Source organism: Bubalus bubalis, chromosome 10 (genome assembly GCF_019923935.1).
Source record: "Bubalus bubalis isolate 160015118507 breed Murrah chromosome 10, NDDB_SH_1, whole genome shotgun sequence".
Classification (NCBI taxonomy): domain Eukaryota; kingdom Metazoa; phylum Chordata; class Mammalia; order Artiodactyla; family Bovidae; genus Bubalus; species Bubalus bubalis.
The window spans coordinates 67,438,204-67,458,922 of NC_059166.1; the positions used below are offsets into that span (position 1 = coordinate 67,438,204).

The following is a 20,719-nucleotide window of genomic DNA, read 5'->3' on the forward strand; positions in this document are numbered from 1 at the left end:
TCAAAGGCCAGCCATGTGAATTAAGTCTTAGAAAAAAATAACATACAATAAAAAACAAAAGCAGGTGGCACTAGGAAAACTCAGTATGTTTGTTTTATTGAATAAACAATAGGTATCTGTTGCTATTAATAGCTTAGGTTAACTGGGAGATCTCCTAGATCTTAGGGCAGCCAAACGAGTGCTCAGAAAGGGTTAATTTGTTTAATTCATTCATTCAACTCCCTGCCGGGCTGTGCTAAGTCGTTTCAGTCGTGTTTGTGACCCTATGAGCTGTACCCCACCAGGCTCCTCTGTCTATAGGATTCTCCAGGCAAAAATACTGAAGTGGGTTGCCATACTCTCCTCCAGGGGATCTTTCTGACCCAGGGATCAAACCCATGTCTTCTGTAGCTCCCACATTGTAGGTGGTTTCTTCACCACTGTGCCACCAGGGAAGCCATTCAACTCCCTACTATATGTCAGATATCATGTTGCAGGGATCTGACATTATACAGGTAATCACTGCAATATGCTAAGTGCTGTAAATGGGCAAATTGCCCTGGAAGCACATAACCAAAGAAGTGTCACATTGTGGAAATAGCTAGGAAAGACTTCACCAAGAGGAATATTCACTCTGAATGTTTGACAAGCAGTATCCCAGTTCTCCTTCCTTCAGCAACCTTTGCCTGTGCCTTGCCTAATGTGAGCCACACCATCTTTGCAACTTCCCTGGAAATGCAGCTCTGCTGTGGTAGCAGCCACCAGGGTGCTACCATGTTTAATGGGCTCATGGCTTTTTTTGTTCGTTTTTTTTTTCAATTTAAAGAAAGGACCTTAGTACTCCTGCCATCCACATCATCAGACTCTGTATTCTCAACACTTCAAAAAATAACTGGGCTAGTAAGAACCAATGTTTTGGGAGGTGGGAAATGTACTCATACAGTCTTAAGAAATTCTCAGTGAGCAGTTTAGTTATACTTCTAATGTTCTCAAATTTTTAGTAAATTTAACTTTGAGATCTTTCTAAAAGTATGTTCATGGTGTTTCAGTGGGTCCTTGAGAGGAACAAGAGCTGAATGACATATAGAGGCGATGAAAAGAAGATCCTAAAACCTAAAAACACAGCAGTATTAAAATATTATCTAATATATATATACACACACATATATCATGCAAAAATATCCTAAATGAGACCAGATCTCCAAATTGGAATTAGTAACTCAAATGGCATTGTTTTGCCACACTGCTGCTTATTAACTTCTGTATTTCAACACGTCTTTTAAATATCTAACTCAGCTATGCATGTCTGTACTTTCAGACTGCAGGGATGATTCCTTTTATTAAACTTTCTTCCCAAATCCCTCAGCTTTTTAACTCGCTGGGGAATCTACATTTGCTGATGTCACTCAACACCCAAGCCTACACTAGACTTGATCGTGTCTATGATCAAGTCTTTGACCTCACCTATGCTACTGGTATCACATTGCTGAAATGGAATTTTGTTGTTTTAAATTTATTTCATTCAGTTTTCTTTTTAAAACTTTGTTCTTCGTTTTTCTTCTCATTGATTTTCTCCTTTTTATCTCCTTTCTCCATTCCACCTCCCTCTTAACAGTTTCTAGATTTAAGCATACCAGTGTGGATAGAAAGTTAAGGGTGTGTCTACACAGGCAAAGTAGGGAGCTAAGGCAAATATGTTGAGAAGATTCAGAGAGAAATAACATCCTCCTGATCCCTGATCCAGGGACTTCTTATGAATTGAGTTTCTCCAAACTGATACAAACTGATAATTTCTAAACCTTCCAATCCACCCTCAAAAAAGCATATATATATACACATACACATACACACACATATAGTATTTAACTAGCATGGTTCAATGTCTGTTATATACTAAGTGTAAGAAGAGGGTGCCAGAGCAAGTGTATATCACAGAAATACAAGAGAAGGAATGAAACAAATTGAGAAACTAGATCTGGGCCACGGGCTCGACATTCTCATTTTATATTTAAAACAAAGAGAAAAGTAGATATTATCTCTGACAGATAAAGTACTAAAGACTCAGAGAAGTTAATTACATTCCCAATGTTTTCATAGTTAATAAATGAAAGAACCAGAATTTGAAAGTAGCTAGGCTAATTCCACAGTTCATGCTTTTTTTATTTGCTGAACCATGCCCTCACCCTGATGATGCTTGAAATTTATAAAGAGAGGCTAGATTTATACTCACAGAAAGGGGGGTGGGTGTGTGGTATTGAGTTAAAAAAAAATACAAAATGAAATTCAATAGAAAGCAACAAGGAAGGTGGTGAAGAACCATCATGAATGATCATGGACAAAAAGTAGAGAGGAAAAACTGGTGTGGAAGTTTGCTTTGATAGACACCTTGTTGAGCTCATTATTGCCTTTCCCATGCTGGGGTGAAATCAGGATTCATTGGAAGACTGCTCCATGGTTTAACTTTATGTCTGAATATAAATGCTGAGTCCTGAGATTCATCTGTACTATTGCTATTTTTCATCCCCTAATGGGCTTCCTTGGTGGTTCAAATGGTAAAGAATCTGCCTACAATGCAGGAGACTAGGGTTTGATTCCTGGGTGGGGAAGATCCCCTGAAGAAGGGAATAGCAACCGACTCCAGTATCCTGGCTTGGAAATTCCCATGGACAGAGGAGCCTGGCAGGCTACAGACCATGGGGTCACAAGTGGGGACACAACTGAGCGACTAACACTTTTCACAAGTTTCTACTCACCTACCTTTATCAAATTCCTTCTCCAAAAGGGCAGCCAGGCTAGTGGTCCTTGAGAAATAACAAGTAGAATTTACAATTATTGTGATAATATCTGAGCAAATAGCCATGAATTCTATACTTCACATCATACTAAGGGCTGCAGTGTTCACAGTAAGAAAGGGTCAAACCAAATATTTGCATCTGGGGCCTCACCTGTTAGAACAGCAATGAAGAGTCCAAAGTACGGGACCAAGGCATCCACCTTGAGCCATCAGTGCACTTTACAAGTGTTTCCCTGAAAGTTCCTGGGAGGTGCCTCTCTCTGGCAGACTGCCAGCTGCTTTGAAATAGGGCTATCAGCTTTCCTTGCTCGCTTATCAAAAATAGGTCCATTACTGGGCCCGATAAAATTGTTTGAGTACTCATTTGGAATCCTTAGCAGTTATTCCTGCTTTGGACCAGAAAGAAATTCATTTAAAGTTACAGCCTGATAAAAAGAAGAAAAAGAATTGGGGAACTTTATCCACACCCTCAACACCTTTTTTTGTCACCTTCCTGGGTTTGAGCTGGAGTCCCTGGTGTGCGGCGTTGACAGGGAAATACCCATCCTTTCTACTGGAAACCCCAATACATCTTCCTTTTAATTCTTCAGGTAACTGCAAGTCAAAGTTTTAAAGGAAGTTGATTTCATTTTGGTTTTGGTATTAAATAGATCAAAATGAATTCAGGCCATTAGATAATAGAACAGAAATAAAAATATGGTCTCCTCTACCATCACAAGCCTGGAATCCTCACTGTTTCAAAGAGTCAGTTTTAATTCAAATTTAGCATAAACAATTTGTATACTTCTTACAGTAAAGACTATGAGTTCCACATACAGCTAACAAATGAGTTCCACATACAGTGAAGTGTCATGTCATCCTGGAATAGGGAATAGGTATCAGAACTTCCTGGAGATCTTTCATGTAATATTAAAGGGAAGAAGTTTTGTGTAGATAGCAAGTGATGTGGACTTGCAGAGTTTTCTGGACACCCCTGCCTGTTGTAATATTTTACCCCACTGCTAGAATGGAAATAGGTCGGTGTATCTCTCTGCATCCAGTGTGCATATTTTCTTTCATAGGATAACTCTGTCCTGATTATATATTATCTAACAAAGCACAGGAGTTGAACACACCTTAAATATTTCTGTTTTCACTGTCCATTACATCTTATCAAGTATAGACTAAATATAATTGGATCCCAGTTTTGAGAACAGAAGAGCAAAATATTTTTTACTTCTTGATTAACAAATATGTCAACATTTGGGGCTGGAAACCTAATTTGTCAATTATTTTGCTCTTCCATAAGGGTGTCCAGAATAATCGTTAAAAGCTGAAATATATCCCATTCCTTGGATGCTTGTTTCAAGGTGTTTTAAAAGAAAAAAGATATCTTTTGTAGTCCCCAAAAGTATCCACACAACCCACTTCCACTGGTCTAATAGCTTTACTTTGAAAGCCTCTGGGTGGAGGCTCAACAGTTGAACCAAAAAGGCCAGAAAATGTCTACTGAATACAAGGCATGGAAGAAAGAGTACAATCACCATATGCCATTACCCGAACTCCTAAATTGTCTTTTTCTGGTTCCTCAAGCACAACAAAGGCAACCCCAGAGCCTTTTACAGGAGGCTGCACAGTCCTGCCTCTAAGCTCTAGGGAACACCACAAACCCCTGAGAATATGCATGTATGTGGAAACTTTTCCCATAGAATTGGGGTGGGTATATGTGATGGCAAGTCCCTTTATGACTCAGTGTAATGGCTGGGTTTCTTTCATTTTCTTTCTTTTAAGGGCCTCAGTGGCTGTGAAACATTGTGGTGAGGATAGTTCCTTTTAGATTTGTTTTTAACCCATGCACTGTTAGAAATGCTGCTACCAAAAGGAAGGAGAAACTATGGTGCTGAGGGGAAAGCCCCAGGCGAGACTGTGAGAAGTCTTACCTGTGACCCTGCCTCTCTGCCCTGAGAGGGAATCTTCCCAGTAATAAACGTGTGGCAGAGACTAAGTTCTTTACTTAATCTTAGTTCCTTCCAAGATCAGCAAAGGCGGGTGGGGGAAGCTTAGGGGCTGCAGCTGCTTCAGCGCACGTCCACAACCACCCCGAGCTCTGCACCATGTAAGCAGGAAGGCCTGGGGGAACAATAAAAATCAAGGTGTGTCAAGCCAGCCAGCTGACTGTGAGCTGTGCTTTGTAACACTCACAGCTCCTTGTTTTCATTCTCAAAATATGCGCCTCCTGGAACCTCTTCTCTCTTGGTCAGATGTGTGTGACGTGATTTACATTTTGGAATTTGGGAGAGGCATGTGCTTACAAGCATTCTGATCCAGGAATCAGATTTCTATTATGCACATGATCCATACTGCCTTTATACTTTTTTCATTTTTATTTTGAAATTATTTTAAAGTAACTTATTTTTCTATCAAGCCCTAAGCCCAAAATGTCTGCATGGAGGATAACGGTGCAATGGTTACCAAAATGTCCTAGAATCTAATTCACAAGCTCCTTTTGCCTGTGGTCTGAGAGCCCTTGGCCTTGGCACCCAGGAAAAGCTATTGTGTGAATAACAGAGAGGCAAGGAAACATTCTCTCAGAGTCTGCTCTTTTGGCAGTCACCTCCTCCTACAGTGGAGACGTATGGGATACCAAGCCTCTCTAAGAGCTAGGACAAGTTTCATGGAGACATCACTAGTGTATCTGATGGAGTTATTTATATCTTCTACTTCTGCATGAGGCTGTGTTTGTATTCACCGAAGCTTAATTCTCCAGTGGATTTAAGGAGTGAGGAGTAAGCTTCATGTGTCTGGGTGTCAGCAAAACCTAGTTAGTCTAGTTTTAAACCTTCTATCACTAACTAGTTGAATTGGTAACTTAGTTAACCTTTTTGGTCCTTGGTTTGGGAAACCTTGGCTGGATTAAGAAAAGTCTAACAGTTTTGGATTTGGGTTTGCTTTTTTTTCTGTAGGATTTTGAGTCTTTGTTATGCTAATGAATATCATAAACTCCAAGAGTGTATAGTGTATCCCAAGCTGGTAGAACTATTGAATACTTTTTCCTCAGGAAAAAAAACTATCCTCACATCCTAAAGTCTATTACAAGTGTTCTATAGAATATATTTTTAAAAGCTCTAGAGCTGAAAGTATATCCTTCCTGCTCTAAAGTTCTATGAATCTATAGAGGCATTACAGAATGACACACACTTAATGGATATATGAAAAGAGGTCATCATTGATCCTATTGTATCAGTAAAGGTGTTATGTTGCAGATAAAAGTATTCACTATAGCTAGTTTAAGAGAAAGAGATTTATTATAATCGTTCTTATACCATCCATGAGAGGACAAAAGAAACAGGGTTGAATGTTACCAAGGAAAACAGGAAAAGTTGCCCAGAAAAAATACTCAACTACATTTTTGCTAGTTGTTCTAACCAAAAAAAAAAAAAAAACAAAAAAAACCCAAACCCTTCTCTGCTGCTGCTGCCTACTGCTTGGCACACATAGCACTAGGAAACAGAAACAAACTCTCCCTGGGAGCAGCATCCATGCCCCTGTGCTTCCCGCACAGTACAATCTTCCTGCCTCACCTTGGCTACGTCTATCTATAAATGGCACACTGAGATAGGCAGAACTCTGAGATGGTCCCCAAGATTCTTGCTCCTGATGTACACACCCTGTACAAGACCCTACTGAGTGTGAGCAGGACTTGTGAATACAATGGGCTATCATTTCCATGATTGTGTTCTGTTACCAGAAAAAAAAGGGGGATTTTGTAAATGTAATTAAGGTCTCCAGTCAGTTGAATGTGAGTTAATCAAAAGGTGGTATTATCCTGGGTGAAAGTGAAAGTGTTAGTTGCTCAGTCATGTCCAACTCTTTGGAACCCCATGGACTGTAGTCTGCTGGGCTCCTCTGTCCATGAGATTCTCCAGGCAAGAATATTGGAGTGGGTTGCCATTCTCTTCTCCAAGGAATCTTCCTAACCCAGGGATAGATCCCAGGTCTCTCTCATTGCAGGCAGATTCTTTACCATGTGAGTCACCAGGGGAGCCCTATCCTGGGTGGGCCTGACCTAATTAAGTGAACCCTTAAATGAAATCAGAAATTCAAAGTCAGAAACGCTGTCCTATTCGCCTTGAAGAGCAAACTGCCATGCTATGGAGAGAGCCACATGGAAAGAATGCAAGAAGCCTCTAGGAACCCTGATTGGCGGCCTGGAAGAAAACAAGGATCTCTTACAGCTATAAGTAGTTGAATTCTGCATTCTGCTAACAACCAGTGGGCTTGGACGAGACCTCTGAAAGTGAAGCCCTGGCTGATATCTTGATTTCAACCTTATGAAACTCTGAGCAGAGGCTTCAGCTATCCCATGCCCATACTTCTGAACTGAAGAAACTATTAGCCAACATATGATGCTATTTTAAGCCACTCAATCTGTATGATTTGTTAAATTGCAATAGAAAATTAACACTTGCATTTGCATGACTAAGCCCAGGTCACTCCCCAAAGTTTAACTCCAAGGGCTTTTGAGGAATATTATTTTTAGCTTTCTACCCTCTAAACATTAGTAAAATAAAGTCAAAAGTAGCTGATGTTGACATCAAATGAATAAATCTCTACTCAGCCACCCAGTTCTTTGGGCAATTCTTTTCCAAAACGTCTCTCATGGGTCATACAAGTCTCTTAGTTTTTTTTGTTTTGCTTTAAGTTGGCAATGACCAACCTATAGTATGACTATTCAAGAAAGAGTAATCAACATTTTTGCCTGCAAGTTCGCTATAAGAATTAACTAATTATCTCAATTCACATGCAAATATTCTTGTGGATTCCTCTATCCAAAAAAAAAAAAGTTTTTTCTTAGAATAGACGACTCTTTTAGGAGATCAGTGGTATTACAGGATTGTTTACATAGAGATTTTTAAAGTAGGATTTTTTAAATAGAGATTTTTCCAAACCTTTATACATGTACTGGTGTTGGGTTGAGCTAAAAGATCCTGTAAGATCTTACAGGAAATCTGGATGAACTTTTTGGCCAACCCAATAATATATTTATAGGGATATACATTGATAATATATGTCAAAGGCCTGGCCACTGAATCTCACCAACAGCATATATGCTGATGACAGGGGAGTTTTTTGTTTGGTAAGAATCTAACAAGCTGTCAACAAAAGAGAGCTAATCAGAGACAGAATTTTTATTTTTCCAGGAGAGAAGTGTTAGGATAAGTTTTATTTATTTGATACTGTACTGCTATTTCTATCTGGGAGTATAAGAGGATGGGGACCCCTTGAGACTCCTGGAAAGTCAGAGTGTTTTCTGGTATGCCTAAGTTTGTTTTCCGTCCCTACACATTCCACATTCAAATAACCAAGGTCTAGCTTACGATCTTCCCCACATTGAAATGGTTCAGTTTCTAATTGTTATATCAAGTAAATTTTAACCATCTTTTCTTTGCTTTATTAATAGTCTCCACCTCAACTTCCTCTCACTTCAGAACCACCCAAGGTGAGGAAGGGTAAACAATGAGAATGACAAGAAATAGTAATCTCCAAAAACAAAACAGAAAGCCCCATTTGCTTTACCTCATGTCGTAATTTCCCAGACATGTTCCTCTTGGCCAACCTTAAGCCAAGCATTTTCTCCCTTGGAGGCTGAGCAACTTCTTACAAAACCACACTCTGTGGGTTTTCCCAGGTGCCTGTTATTTCCTGAGCAGCACGTAATAACAGCCCCTTAATTTTTACAGTGCTGAAAGTCTGCAAAGTGCCTTCAGAAAGTCCTGTCTCAACTCATTTGATCTTCACAACAGCTCAATAGGGGTCAGGGCAAGTATCACAACTTCCAGTTTATAAGTAACAAACTTCCATTTCTAGAACTACAGCACTTGCCTAACTACGATAAACCATGACACACAGATTAGAACCCACATCTTTTGAATGTAAGGAAGGCAATCTTTCCCCAGGACACCTGTCCTTAAAAGGATAGAAATACATAGTTGGCAGGCAGTGGCTTCCTACTGTTCTCTTGCACCCAAATCCTCTGCCACACTTCTAAAACACACAGGTGACCATGGCTAACATAATCAAGTACAAGTTCTCAAGCATAAATCTGGATCCTGCCTACCTCATAAACCTTCCCCTTTATCCTCCAGGAACACCCCGTTTCTTATAGTCTGTTCCTCATACTTTCTTGCCTCTGCCTAGACTTGCCTCTGACCACCTTTTCTGTCTGAGTAAGCGGTATTTGTTCTTGGAGACTCTGCTCAGACTTTGCCCAGGCTGGTCAAGATAGTTCTCTTCTATGTTCAGTCTAGTCCTCTATTTATCACATTATTAAAATGTATGCTAATTTGTGCATAACCCTCTCTAGGGTATGAGTCCTTTGAGGTGTCTTATTTATCCTGGGTCCTCTGTATTTAACACAGTGCTGGGAATTTCATCATGGAAATGTTCATGGAATCAGGATTTTTATTTTTTTTAATGGCTGGTTTTACTGGCCAGGCAATAAAAACCAACAAAAGTGAGCCTCCAGAGGTATAGCTTCCCTATCTGTACTTGAAAGAGGGTCTAGGAATGGAAGGAATCTCCATGAGTCAGGCAGCAGATGGGAATGGAGAGTGGAGGAATAATGCCAATAACCTTTAGAAAGTTCTGCTGAGGATCCTGGGATCTCAGGTCCCACTTTTGGGTACTTTAGTGGCTCTAGAGGTACCTCTTTTAACTCCCTCCCAGAGGATCTGCTGTAGGGAACACAGCTGATGGACACCCTTAAGCTGTCACATTCTTAGGTGCAGTGCAACACTCAAGTTAGGTCACACTTCCCACTGACTGCCCCCAGACAATGACAGAGCATGGTAGCCACAGTAGGCCCAGGCCACTTCTGCCTGACACAGGACTCCTCTAATGGGACCCTTGGGCTCAGGGATCCCCACAGGCCTGGCTGAGACTTCCTCAGAACTACATTGTGGTCTGAGGCTCCTTCCACACCAACACTCCCTTCCTCTCCTTTCACAGACCTGCATCAGGGTCTGAGGGCTCTTCTTGGCCTACTTGTGCTCCTTCTCTTTTTTCCTTCACAATGTTTTCCCCAAATTTCTTGCTTGACACCTGCTTTTCAGAAGACCCAAACTGACAGAGGTACATAAAGATTTAGGTCAAAAAGTCAAACTTTAAGAATGCTTCACTAAATCTATAGGCCACACCCCAAACTGAACAATGCCCTAACTTAAAGCTATGCAGTAGTTTAGAATCAGATCTTGAAATATCACAAGATGGGACAAATGGATTCTCACCGGCAAAATGGAGGGTGAAAGTAGCCCAGGTTGGCCTGTAACTGAAGATGTCAGGATGCTGTTGACTCCTGGAGCCACAGGAATGTGGGCAAATCACTGAGGGAGAAGAGGAGCTAAAGGGCATGGACTAGGCTCCACAAGTCTCAAAGGATAAGTAGCACAGCTGTCTCCATCACTAGGGCTTCCCTGGTGGCTCAGTGGTAAAGAGTCCACCTGCCAGTGCAGGAGATATAGGTTCAATCCCTGGGTCAGGAAGATCCCCTGGAGTAGGAAATGGCAACCAACTCCAGTATTCTTGCCTGGGAAGTTCCATGGACTGGGGACCTGGTGGGCTACAGTCCATGGGGTCATAAAGAGTCAGACATGGCTTAGTGTCTAAACAACAACAAAACAACAACTCCATCACTAGCCATCTGAAGAGAGCCACAGAGAAGAGGAGCTTGCAAGAACTGACTTTTGTATCAACTCCTATAATGGGGTGACATTTCAATCTCTTTTTAGTTTGGACAAGGAATTTTAAATCACTTTATGCTTTTGTTGTGATGTGGATACTCATGACCAGAAAGACATATGAAAATCATGTCGATTTTGACCAGAAGGTAATTTACTGTAGGAGGAAGTTATTCAGATGCTAAGTAGCAAGTACTTAACCCTTAAAAAACTCCTTCAAATAAAGACCCCAAGCACTCTGAGAACATAATCTCTCATCTCTTAAAAATACAGCACCCTGTCACCCAAACATGCTATGCTGGGTTTCAGTCTTCTGAGCTACAATTAAACTAAAGTATCAGCCTGTCCTTGATCACATAGGCAAGTCCAAGAAGTAAGCAGTTCTACACATCAATGCTTCAATAACTCAGTCTGACTGGTTTTCTTATCCTCTTTATCTTTCTGAGCCTAGTATTAATATGATCTACAGCTTTTTCCCTCTTCAAAATAAGTTTCTTAAAAAAGGTGACAGAACTTTTCCAACACATGCAAAGAAAACTAAGATTTATGTCAGCCATGATGAAATCTTAGGTGATTGGAGCTTCTTGGCATTAGTGCAATGTATTTTAACTTTATTGAACTCATTGAAAACCATAAAGAATATAAATTATGATCCTTCCCACACCTACCTTAAAGGTTCCTATACAACCTCCTAAGAAAAGTTGGCCCACAACTTCTGAAAAACCTGAAGGCCAACATTTTCTAGGGCAATTTTTTCTATTGTTTAACATTACAGAAATAGGACCTTTCTTTTCATTTTACAATTTTAAAATTATACAATGATATTGAGTATGTTTTTTCAAACCACAAATATATTAAGATTCTGATGTGTTCTACCCTATCTCTGCATATTGAGATAGGATTCCCCACCATCAGTTGAGAATTATTGGTCTGGTCCAATACCTTTACTTTGTAGATAAGAAAAATTAAGGACATGAATTATTTGCCTAGGTTTGCAAAATTAATAAAAACTAAAATTTGATAATATGCTGCTGCTGCTGCTAAATCACTTCAGTCGTGTCCGACTCTTAATCAACTACATGATTAAACACATTGCTATTTTTTTTTTAATTTTCTTTAAGCCCACCAGGCTCTGCCATCCCTGGGATTCTCCAGGCAAGAACACTGGAGTGGGTTACCATTTCCTTCTCCAATGCATGAAAGTGAAAAGTGAAAGTGAAGTCGCTCAGTCGTGTCCAACTCTTCACAACCCCATGAACTGCAGCCCACCAGGCTCCTCCATCCATGGGATTTTCCAGGCAAGAGTACTAGAGTGGGTTGCCATTGCCTTCCCCATGATAATATGCTAACTTACCTTAATTTGAAAAGTATAGCCCAATATGTTTGAGAATAGTGAACATAATAATCAAAGAATAATTCCTTCCCCCAAATGGTAAATGACAAAGCTATATTTCCTCTGCTATTATTTTGTTCTATTAAGTTTCTATGATCCCTCTCCTATACAGTCTCTCATGGTGAGCACAGTAAACAGCAGAGCACAATTCCTGCCCTCAAGGAACTCATAGTCTGATGGGTATAACATAAGGAAATGGATTTGAAGTCAATTTATAAAGTAGGTTGAGTGACAAGAGAAGAGATTAACAGGTAGGAAAGCTTCCTGGGGCAACCTTCCTAGTGGCAATCCTGCCACTATATGATGGCTCTTGAGAACAGAGCTTCTTAACTATTTCATCTTCCTAACCCTACAGCACTTACTAACATATATGGTTTGTGAAAGCCAAGTGTTAATCACTCAGTCGTGTCCAACTCTTTATGACCCCATAGACTGTATCCCACCAGGCCCCTCTGTCCATGAAATTCTCCAGGGAAGAATATTAGAGTAGGTAGCCATTCCTTTCTCCAGAGGATCTTCCCGAGCTAGGTATCAAACCCAGGTGTCCTGCATTGCCAGCAGATTTTTTTTTTTTTTTTTTTTTTTTACTGCCTGAGCCACCAGGGAAGACTTGGTGGCTGGTTTACTAGCCCCTAACAAATGTTGCTTGCACTTCTGCACAACAGTATTCTAGAATAATTCTATAGCCAAAAACTTTTTAGAACTTTGCAAACAACTACATGATTAAACACATTGCTATTTTTTTCAATTTTCTTTAAACTTACTCAACCATATTGTACAAACAATGAGTTTAAAAATCCCACTTTAATGTCTTTCTATCCAAAAGAGAATTTTTTCCCTTCACCACCTCCTTTGTTTCACTTATGAGAACTTGGATCCTTGACTTGTTTGTATAAATGAAAACAAAAACAGAACCCTGTTTGTGTCCATTTTACAATTAAAAAATTATAAAAAATAAACTCAGTAATTTAAAATTTTATAGTCAGATAGAAGGCCTGGATTCTTTCCCTCATAACATGGGGCAAAACTCAAAAGATCTTAGGGACATGCTGTTACAAGGTCTATAATTTGGTCACCCTCCACTGCCTCTGTGCCTCCAACTTTCTTTTCTCCTCCCTTTCCCATTGGCTTCAGAGCTGGCCTGGACAGGCAGGGTGACAACATCGCCTTTTTCTCAGAATCACAAGAACTGTGCCACCCACAGTCCAATGGCTGGAGGCCAGGGCACTGCCAGCAACACAGACATGAGTCAGGCTGCAGCGCAAGAATTCCTGCTCATGGTTCTTTCCTGACAGTTCAGTTGGAATCGCCATCACCAATAGCGTAACAGTGAGAATTATTTGATGCAAAAGAAATATATGGCATGGCAAGTCAGAAAACTTGACTCCCCATCTTGTTTCTTACTAGATGTGTGATCATTTCTCATCATCTGTTCTGACTACTGCATAACTATAAGAGTCAGAATGAGACAATGCAAATTAATAGTCGAATTTCTATTAGAGGCAAAAGACATTTTCAAATGTATTTGGTCAGAGTATAAGACTGTAGAGAGCAATTTGGCAGTAATTATCAGACTTAAAAGTGCCCAGAACTATGGCTGATGATTCCTTTTCTGGAAATTTAGCCTCCCGGAAATAATTAAGAAAGCGTAGAAAGATGTATGTAAAAGGATATTTACTCATGTGTTGATTATAACAACAAAATATTGGAATCAATCAACTGTCCAAAAGAAACTGATTTTAAAAATTAGACTAATACCTACCTAATAGAGTACTATACAGCTGTCTAAAATTATGTTGTAAAATAAAAACATAACTATTGGTACATGCTGTTATGTAAAATATAATTAGTAAGTGTATAAGCAAATAGAAATTCTGTGTACATGAGCCACACATGGGGAGGAGAATGGTATGAAATTAAACTCAAAGTGTCTAGAGCTTAACTCAGAGTAATATATCAATATTTTCTTTTTCTTCTACTTGTGTGTCCATGTTTTTTAATTTTTCTATAATGTGCACATATTTCTATTATAGTAAGGAAAAACACTTTTATGTTTAGAAAGAAAAAAACAGCATATGAAAACATGCTATGATATTTGTTTTACTAATATAAGGTATTATGGCAGCTTCTATAGACTCTACTCTTATGGTGCATCCAGGGATAAGAACACTATAGTTACATATGAATTACAAAATGGCCTAGGCTTTGTCATCTCAATAATATATATGTCATTGTAAATTTACAATTTAAAAAGTTTCTCCCTTTTGCATGGCAAGAAACTGCTAAGCATTTAAAATACTGAAATATTTTATAAATTTTCACTAAAAATGAACATTCCTTTTAGTAAATTTGAGGTTAATGAAGAAAATGATGATCTCCAGGTAGAGGGTGATGATAATACTGTAAAAAGCGAAGAAAAACTGATCCATCAACTTTGTAAAACAAGTTTGACAGCCTTTGCCCACTAAATATATAGCATGTGATGCTCTAAAATAGTTACCTCATTTGCAAATAGGAAACTCCAGTGCTATTGCTGGTTCCAGCGAAAGCTTTCTGAAGAAACTCAGACATGTATAACTTGTCTATGCTTGAATGAATTTGTTTATGAAACGAACATCATGTTGGCAAAGCCTTTAAATGAAGCTTAACTTTTGGATATAAAAATACTATAAACCTAAAAATGAAGTAGGAGGAGAATTTGGAAAAGGAAGAGAAGAAATTTTGATGGTTCATTAAAGAATATTTCATAGCCATTTCTCAATGAGATGCTACAAAATTTCTTTAAAGAATTAATTCCTGTGCTTTAACTCCATAAAACTACTCTGCTGCCACCAAAATGTGAACTATTCGCTTTCATCTCTGACATATTAACCCCACTATGTTTTTGTTAAACACTCCTATTTTTTATATGGGCCAAGTCTTTTAAAATCTTAGCTCACTTGAATACTACTTTTCTAAATAATAAAGTCTGTAAATTCTAATTGACATACAAGATTGTATTCATTTCATATCTATAACAGATATGCTACATATGTAACAGAGATTCAATATTTTCATACATTGTGAAATGATCACCACAATAAGTCTAGTCACCAAAGTTATTACAATATTATTGACTATATTCCTTCCGATATACATTACAGCCCTGTTACTTACCTTATGACTGAAAATTTGTACCTCTCACCCCCTTTCACCTGTTTTGCCTGTCCTTCCACCCACCTGCCTTCCGGCAACCACTACTTTGTTCCCTGTATCTATGAGTCTGTTTTCGTTTTGCTTTTTAGATTCCACATACAAGTGAAATCATATGATATTTGTCTTTTGCTGTCTGAAGGCATATTATTTCAGAGTATATTATCCTCCAGGTTCATTAATGGTGATGCAAATAGCAAGATTTCATTCTTTTTATGGCTGAGTAATACTTCATTATAGATAGGTAGATGAATGGATAAAGATGACATGATATCGATCTGTCTTTGGACACTTAGTTTGTTTCCATATATTGGCTATTGTAAATAATGTTGCAGTGAATAGGGGGGTGGATATACCTTTAAAATTACTGTTTTTCTTTTCATTTTCTTCAGACAAATAACCAGAAGTGGAAATGCTGGATCGCATAGTATACTTTTTAATTTTGGGGAAAACCTCTGTACTGTTTTCCATAGTGGCTGTACCAATTTACATTTCTACCAATAGTATGTGTGGGCTCCTTTTTCTCCACATCCTCACCAACTTTGCTATTTTTTTGTCTTTGATAAGAGCCATTCTATCAGATCTGATGTAATATCTCACTGTAGCTTTGATTTATATTTCCCTAATCGTTAGTGATGTTGAACAACTTTTCATGGAACTATTGGTCATCTGTATAGCTTCTTTGGAAAAGTATCTATTTAGGTCCTCTGCCCATTTTTGAAGAAGGCAATGGCACCCCACTCCAGTAATCTTGCCTGGAAAATCCCATGGACGGAGGAGCTTGGTAGGCTGCAGTCCATGGGGTCGCTAGGAGTTGGACACAACTGAGCGACTTCACTTTCACTTTTCACTTTCATGCATTGGAGAAGGAAACGGCAACCTGCTCCAGTGTTCTTGCCTGGAGAATCCCAGGGACAGGGGAGCCTGGTGGGCTGCTGTCTATGGGGTTGCACAGAGTCGGACACGACTGAAGTGACTTAGCAGCAGCAGCAGCAACCCATTTTTTAATCAGATTGTTTTTGCTTTGCTATTGAGTTGTGTGAGTTCTTTATATATTTTGGATTTCAGATATGTGCAACTATCCAAATTATATAAAGTGTTCATTTTTTCAAAATAGGTCAAAGACTGAATTTTATTTTTTTGAATTGTCAGCTCATGTAAATATATGGAAACACAATGGATTAAAAGAAATCTATGCCTCTACCCATTATATCATATTTGGCTACCTTTCAAATGAAATAATCATGTAGAATTGGCTACAAGACATTCTATTATAAATGTATCAGATCTGAGTCTACTGAAATAATAAATTATCCACTTTTAGAAAGTAGATTCATATTTTGAACACTAGGGCAGTATTTCTCAAATTTTTCCCAATTCCCATCACATATCATGAATTTATAAGGGATAATGTTTGGTACTCATATTCGTTTTCCTTTTTCTATACTCTTTAGTGTATTATCTGCATTTTCATATTCCTAATCAAGTAAGAATTTATGCCTGCAATGCACCTTTCAGAATGAGTGGTACTACAGAAAATACAATATAATTAAGTCATCAAAAAATACTATCAGTATAAGGTTGAGACATAGACACAAAAATCTCTCAAAACAAGTAAACATGGGGAGAAATGCCATATAATGTTAAAGACAATATAGATAACTCACATTCAAAAGGAAGTTGAAATAGCCAAGACAAGGAAGCAACCTAAATGTCCATCGACAGAGGAATGGATAAAGATGTGGTATATATATACAATGGAATACTACTCAGCCATTAAGAAGAATGAAATAATGCCATTTGCAGCAACATGGATGGACCTAGAGACTGTCATCACTGAGTGAAGTAAGTCAGACAGAGAAGGAAAAATATCATATGACATTCCTTATATGAGGATCTAAAAATAAAAAATATAAATGAACTTATTTACAAAACAGAAACAGACTCACAGATTTAGAGAATAAACATATGTTTTCCAGGGCAGGGGAGGGGGGAAGAATGAGGGGAAGGGATAATTAGGGAGATTGGGATGGACATGTACATACTGCTATATTTGAAATAGATAACCAACAAGGTCCTACGGTATAACACAGAAAACTCTGCTCAATGTTATGCGGCGGCCTGGATGGGAGGGGAGATTAGGGGAGAACGGATACATGTATACATATGGCTGAGTCCCTTTGCTGTCCACCTGAAACTATCACAACATTGTTAATTGGTTATTCGCCAATATAAAATAAAGTTAAGGAAAATTAAAGGGAAGTTGAACACGCTGGTGTCCAAATTAAATTAGAATTGCATGTGAAATGTACATTTCCTAGAAGATAATCAGTGCTCAGTAAATGTCAGGGCATTTTTTTCCCCCTTGCTTTCCCTCAGTTGAAAGTTCTGTGAATAAAGGGAAAGCCAAGCCTTAAAAGATGGGTAAGATTTGAATACGCAAAAAGGAGTGGAATAGGTATTAATACAGGATATTGCTAGGACAAAAGGTACAGAGGTAGGGTGATATATTCTGGTTGAACAAACTGATCCCTTCAGTTGAAATAGGGGTGTTAATGGAGGAATGGGATATATGCATGGGAGTCATGTGATCTTTGATGTTTGGACTTGGAAGTAGCCATCTGTGTATCCTTACTCTCAATTGAGTATCTATCAAATACATAATGAATCTAGAAGGAGTGCTACAAGTCATCAGAACCTTTAGTCCTCGGCTACTCTTTTATTGTCCAACAGCCCTCTCCAGTCTTCACTTCTGTTATTACTCTGCATAGATCTCATGTTTTGAACATTCTGACTACTTCTCTTACCAATAGTCTAGAATTCCCATGCCCCTGTCTTTCTATAGCATCTACTTGGCAAAACTCCATCCCTAGGTGAACTCAACTATTTACTCTTTGCATGCAATTTAAAAAGTTTGGTCCAGCATTGCATGGTGCAGGTGAGAGGTAACAATTGGGCAATTTGTGATCATATATCTGTGATCACTACTCTTGCTGGGCTCTCCAAAGTGGCTGTCAGGGAACCTACCAGGACTCCTTAGCCATGAACATTTCCCACTCTGCTTTAAGCTTGCTCCTTTCCCCCAAATCTCTGCTAGCTACATTTTATCTTGCACTTTCATCCCATAATCTTTACTCCTACTTCCCTGAGAAATAGTAGTCATCATAAGGGAACTTCTGAACTTCTCTCTAATCTAGCAAATCTACTTTTGTTTTCAACTCTCCATTTCTCTTCTACTGGAAAAATAGCACTAGCCATCCTTTCATATGGGGCTTCCCACCAGTGGTAAAGAACCTGCCTGCCAGTGCAGGAGATATAAGAGACAGGATTCAATGCCTGGATTGGGAAGATCTCCTGGAGGAAGGCATGGCAACGCACTCCAGTATTCTTGCCTAGAGAATCCCATGGACAGAGAAAACTGATGGGCTACAGTCCATAGGGTTGCAAAGAGTTGGACGTGACTGAAGTGACTTAGTATATATATAATGCTAAACCCTCAACAATTACTAGAATATTCATTCCAATGGTCTCTGGGACACTTATCTGTAATTAATCACTCTCATATATTAAATCTTCTCAGTATTTAAACAAGCTCAAATACTATGGTAGAGAAAGGGAGAATCTTCCTCTTTCCAACATGTCTTTAATCCAGTGTCTTAGTGCAATTCTACCCTTCGCGGTCAAATTTCTGAAAAACTTGACAATATGCACTTTGTTCTCTCACTTCCCACTTGACCCTTAATCACTACAATCCAGGTTTCTCTGCCATGAATTGCTCTACCAGAATTGCTCTGAGAAAGATACCTAAGTCTATGTACGAATAAATTCAATGGAAACTTTCAGTTGTTTTCTCACTTACCTTTCCTTCAGCATTTGACACCACAGTTCACTTTTTAAAATAGTCTTCTTTTAATAAGCCCTCCAAGAATTCTGATGAATGCTATAGTTTGACAATCCCTGTGTACAGCCTGTTTAGGATTAGGGATTTCTTTCTGAGAGCCAAGTGTTTTAAGTAAAAAGATAACATAATCAGAAGAGAATTAAAAATATATACATATATAAATAAATATATGACACAATATAAAAAAATAGTCTTGTGATTATGGCTTCTCATACCAGTGGTTTACTACAGATCTTTCTGATTCTTCCTTTGCAGTCTCCTTTACAAGCTTCTTCTTGTTCCTTTTCCTTAGAGAGTAAATATCAGTCTTTTTCACTGTGTACATTTTCTCTGGGCTATCGTATTTACTCCCAAGATTCTAAGTCCCTCTAAATCTTTCATCTCAACCTCTTCTATGAACTGCAGACCTATTATCTCTAACTACTTCCTGGACGTCTCCAAATGGATTATTCACACACAACCCAAATGCAACATAGGCTCCAAACTGAAATCATCTCCTTCACTCCCTAAGTACATTCCCTCTGCAGGTTTGCTGTCTCAGTAAGGCCGTAATCACTCCACCAAAAGCTCAAGTCTGAATTCAAATTCAAGTCTTTCTTTCCCTCCACCCTCACACACAATCTACCAAAAGTTGCAGAGTCTGATGCTGATTATTACAACCATCCTATCACCCAGTTCATTCGATCTTTTCAACCATTTCAGCGACCACAACTGTTCAAAGTCATGTAATCTTCATGAGTAATTAGTGTAGCTAAAATGAACACCTGTGGGGAGGTTTAAAGTTCTGGTTTTCTTTTTATAGAAGATTAGAGAGAGAAAAAAGTCTAGCAAAGGTTTTGAAGTTTCTTCCTGTCTTTTTAATAATAGTGTTGGTACTATGATATCCCCCATTTTCTCATAAGTTCTTGCTGATGTACATCATTGTTTGACTATGCTGACAAAACTGGGAGAAACATGTTTTCTTTCTGCAAATAAAGTATTTCTACAGTCTAGAAAAATACAGGTGATTGCTATTTGGTTGGATGGGTCCATCAACTAGATATCTATAATCAGATCAGATCAGATCAGTCGCTCAGTCGTGTCCGACTCTTTGCGACCCCATGAATCGCAGCATGCCAGGCCTTCCTGTCCATCGCCAACTCCCGGAGTTCACTCAGACTCACGTCCATCAAGTCAGTGATGCCATCCAGCCATCTCATCCTCTGTCGTCCCCTTCTCCTCCTGCCCCCAATCCCTCCCAGCATCAGAGTCTTTTCCAATGAGTCAACTCTTCGCATGAGGTGGCCAAAGTACTGGAGTTTCAGCTTTAGCATCATTCCTTCCAAAGGAATCCCACGGCTGATCTCCTTCAGAATGGATTGGTTGGATCTCCTTGCAGTCCAAGGGACTCTCAAGAGTCTTCTCCAACACCACAGTTCAAACGTATCAATTCTTCGGCGCTCAGCCTTCTTCACAGTCCAACTCTCACATCCATACATGACCACAGGAAAAACCATAGCCTTGACTAGATGGACCTTTATTGGCAAAGTAATGTCTCTGCTTTTGAATATGCTATCTAGGTTGGTCATAACTTTCCTTCCAAGGAGTAAGCGTCTTTTAATTTCATGGCTGCAGTCACCATCTGCAGTGATTTTGGAGCCCCCAAAAATAAAGTCTGACACTGTTTCCACTGTTTCCCCATCTATTTCCCATGAAGTGGTGGGACCGGATGCCATGATCTTCGTTTTCTGAATGTTGAGCTTTAA

The 20,719-nt window shown here is 39.0% G+C and overlaps 1 long non-coding RNA gene across 3 annotated transcripts in view; it reads right to left on the reverse strand.

The window, feature by feature from the left end:
- LOC102400054 overlaps window positions 1-20,719 on the reverse strand; it is a 286,205-nt gene that overhangs the window by 215,198 nt on the left and 50,288 nt on the right. The gene's annotated exons all lie outside the window — the stretch shown is intronic.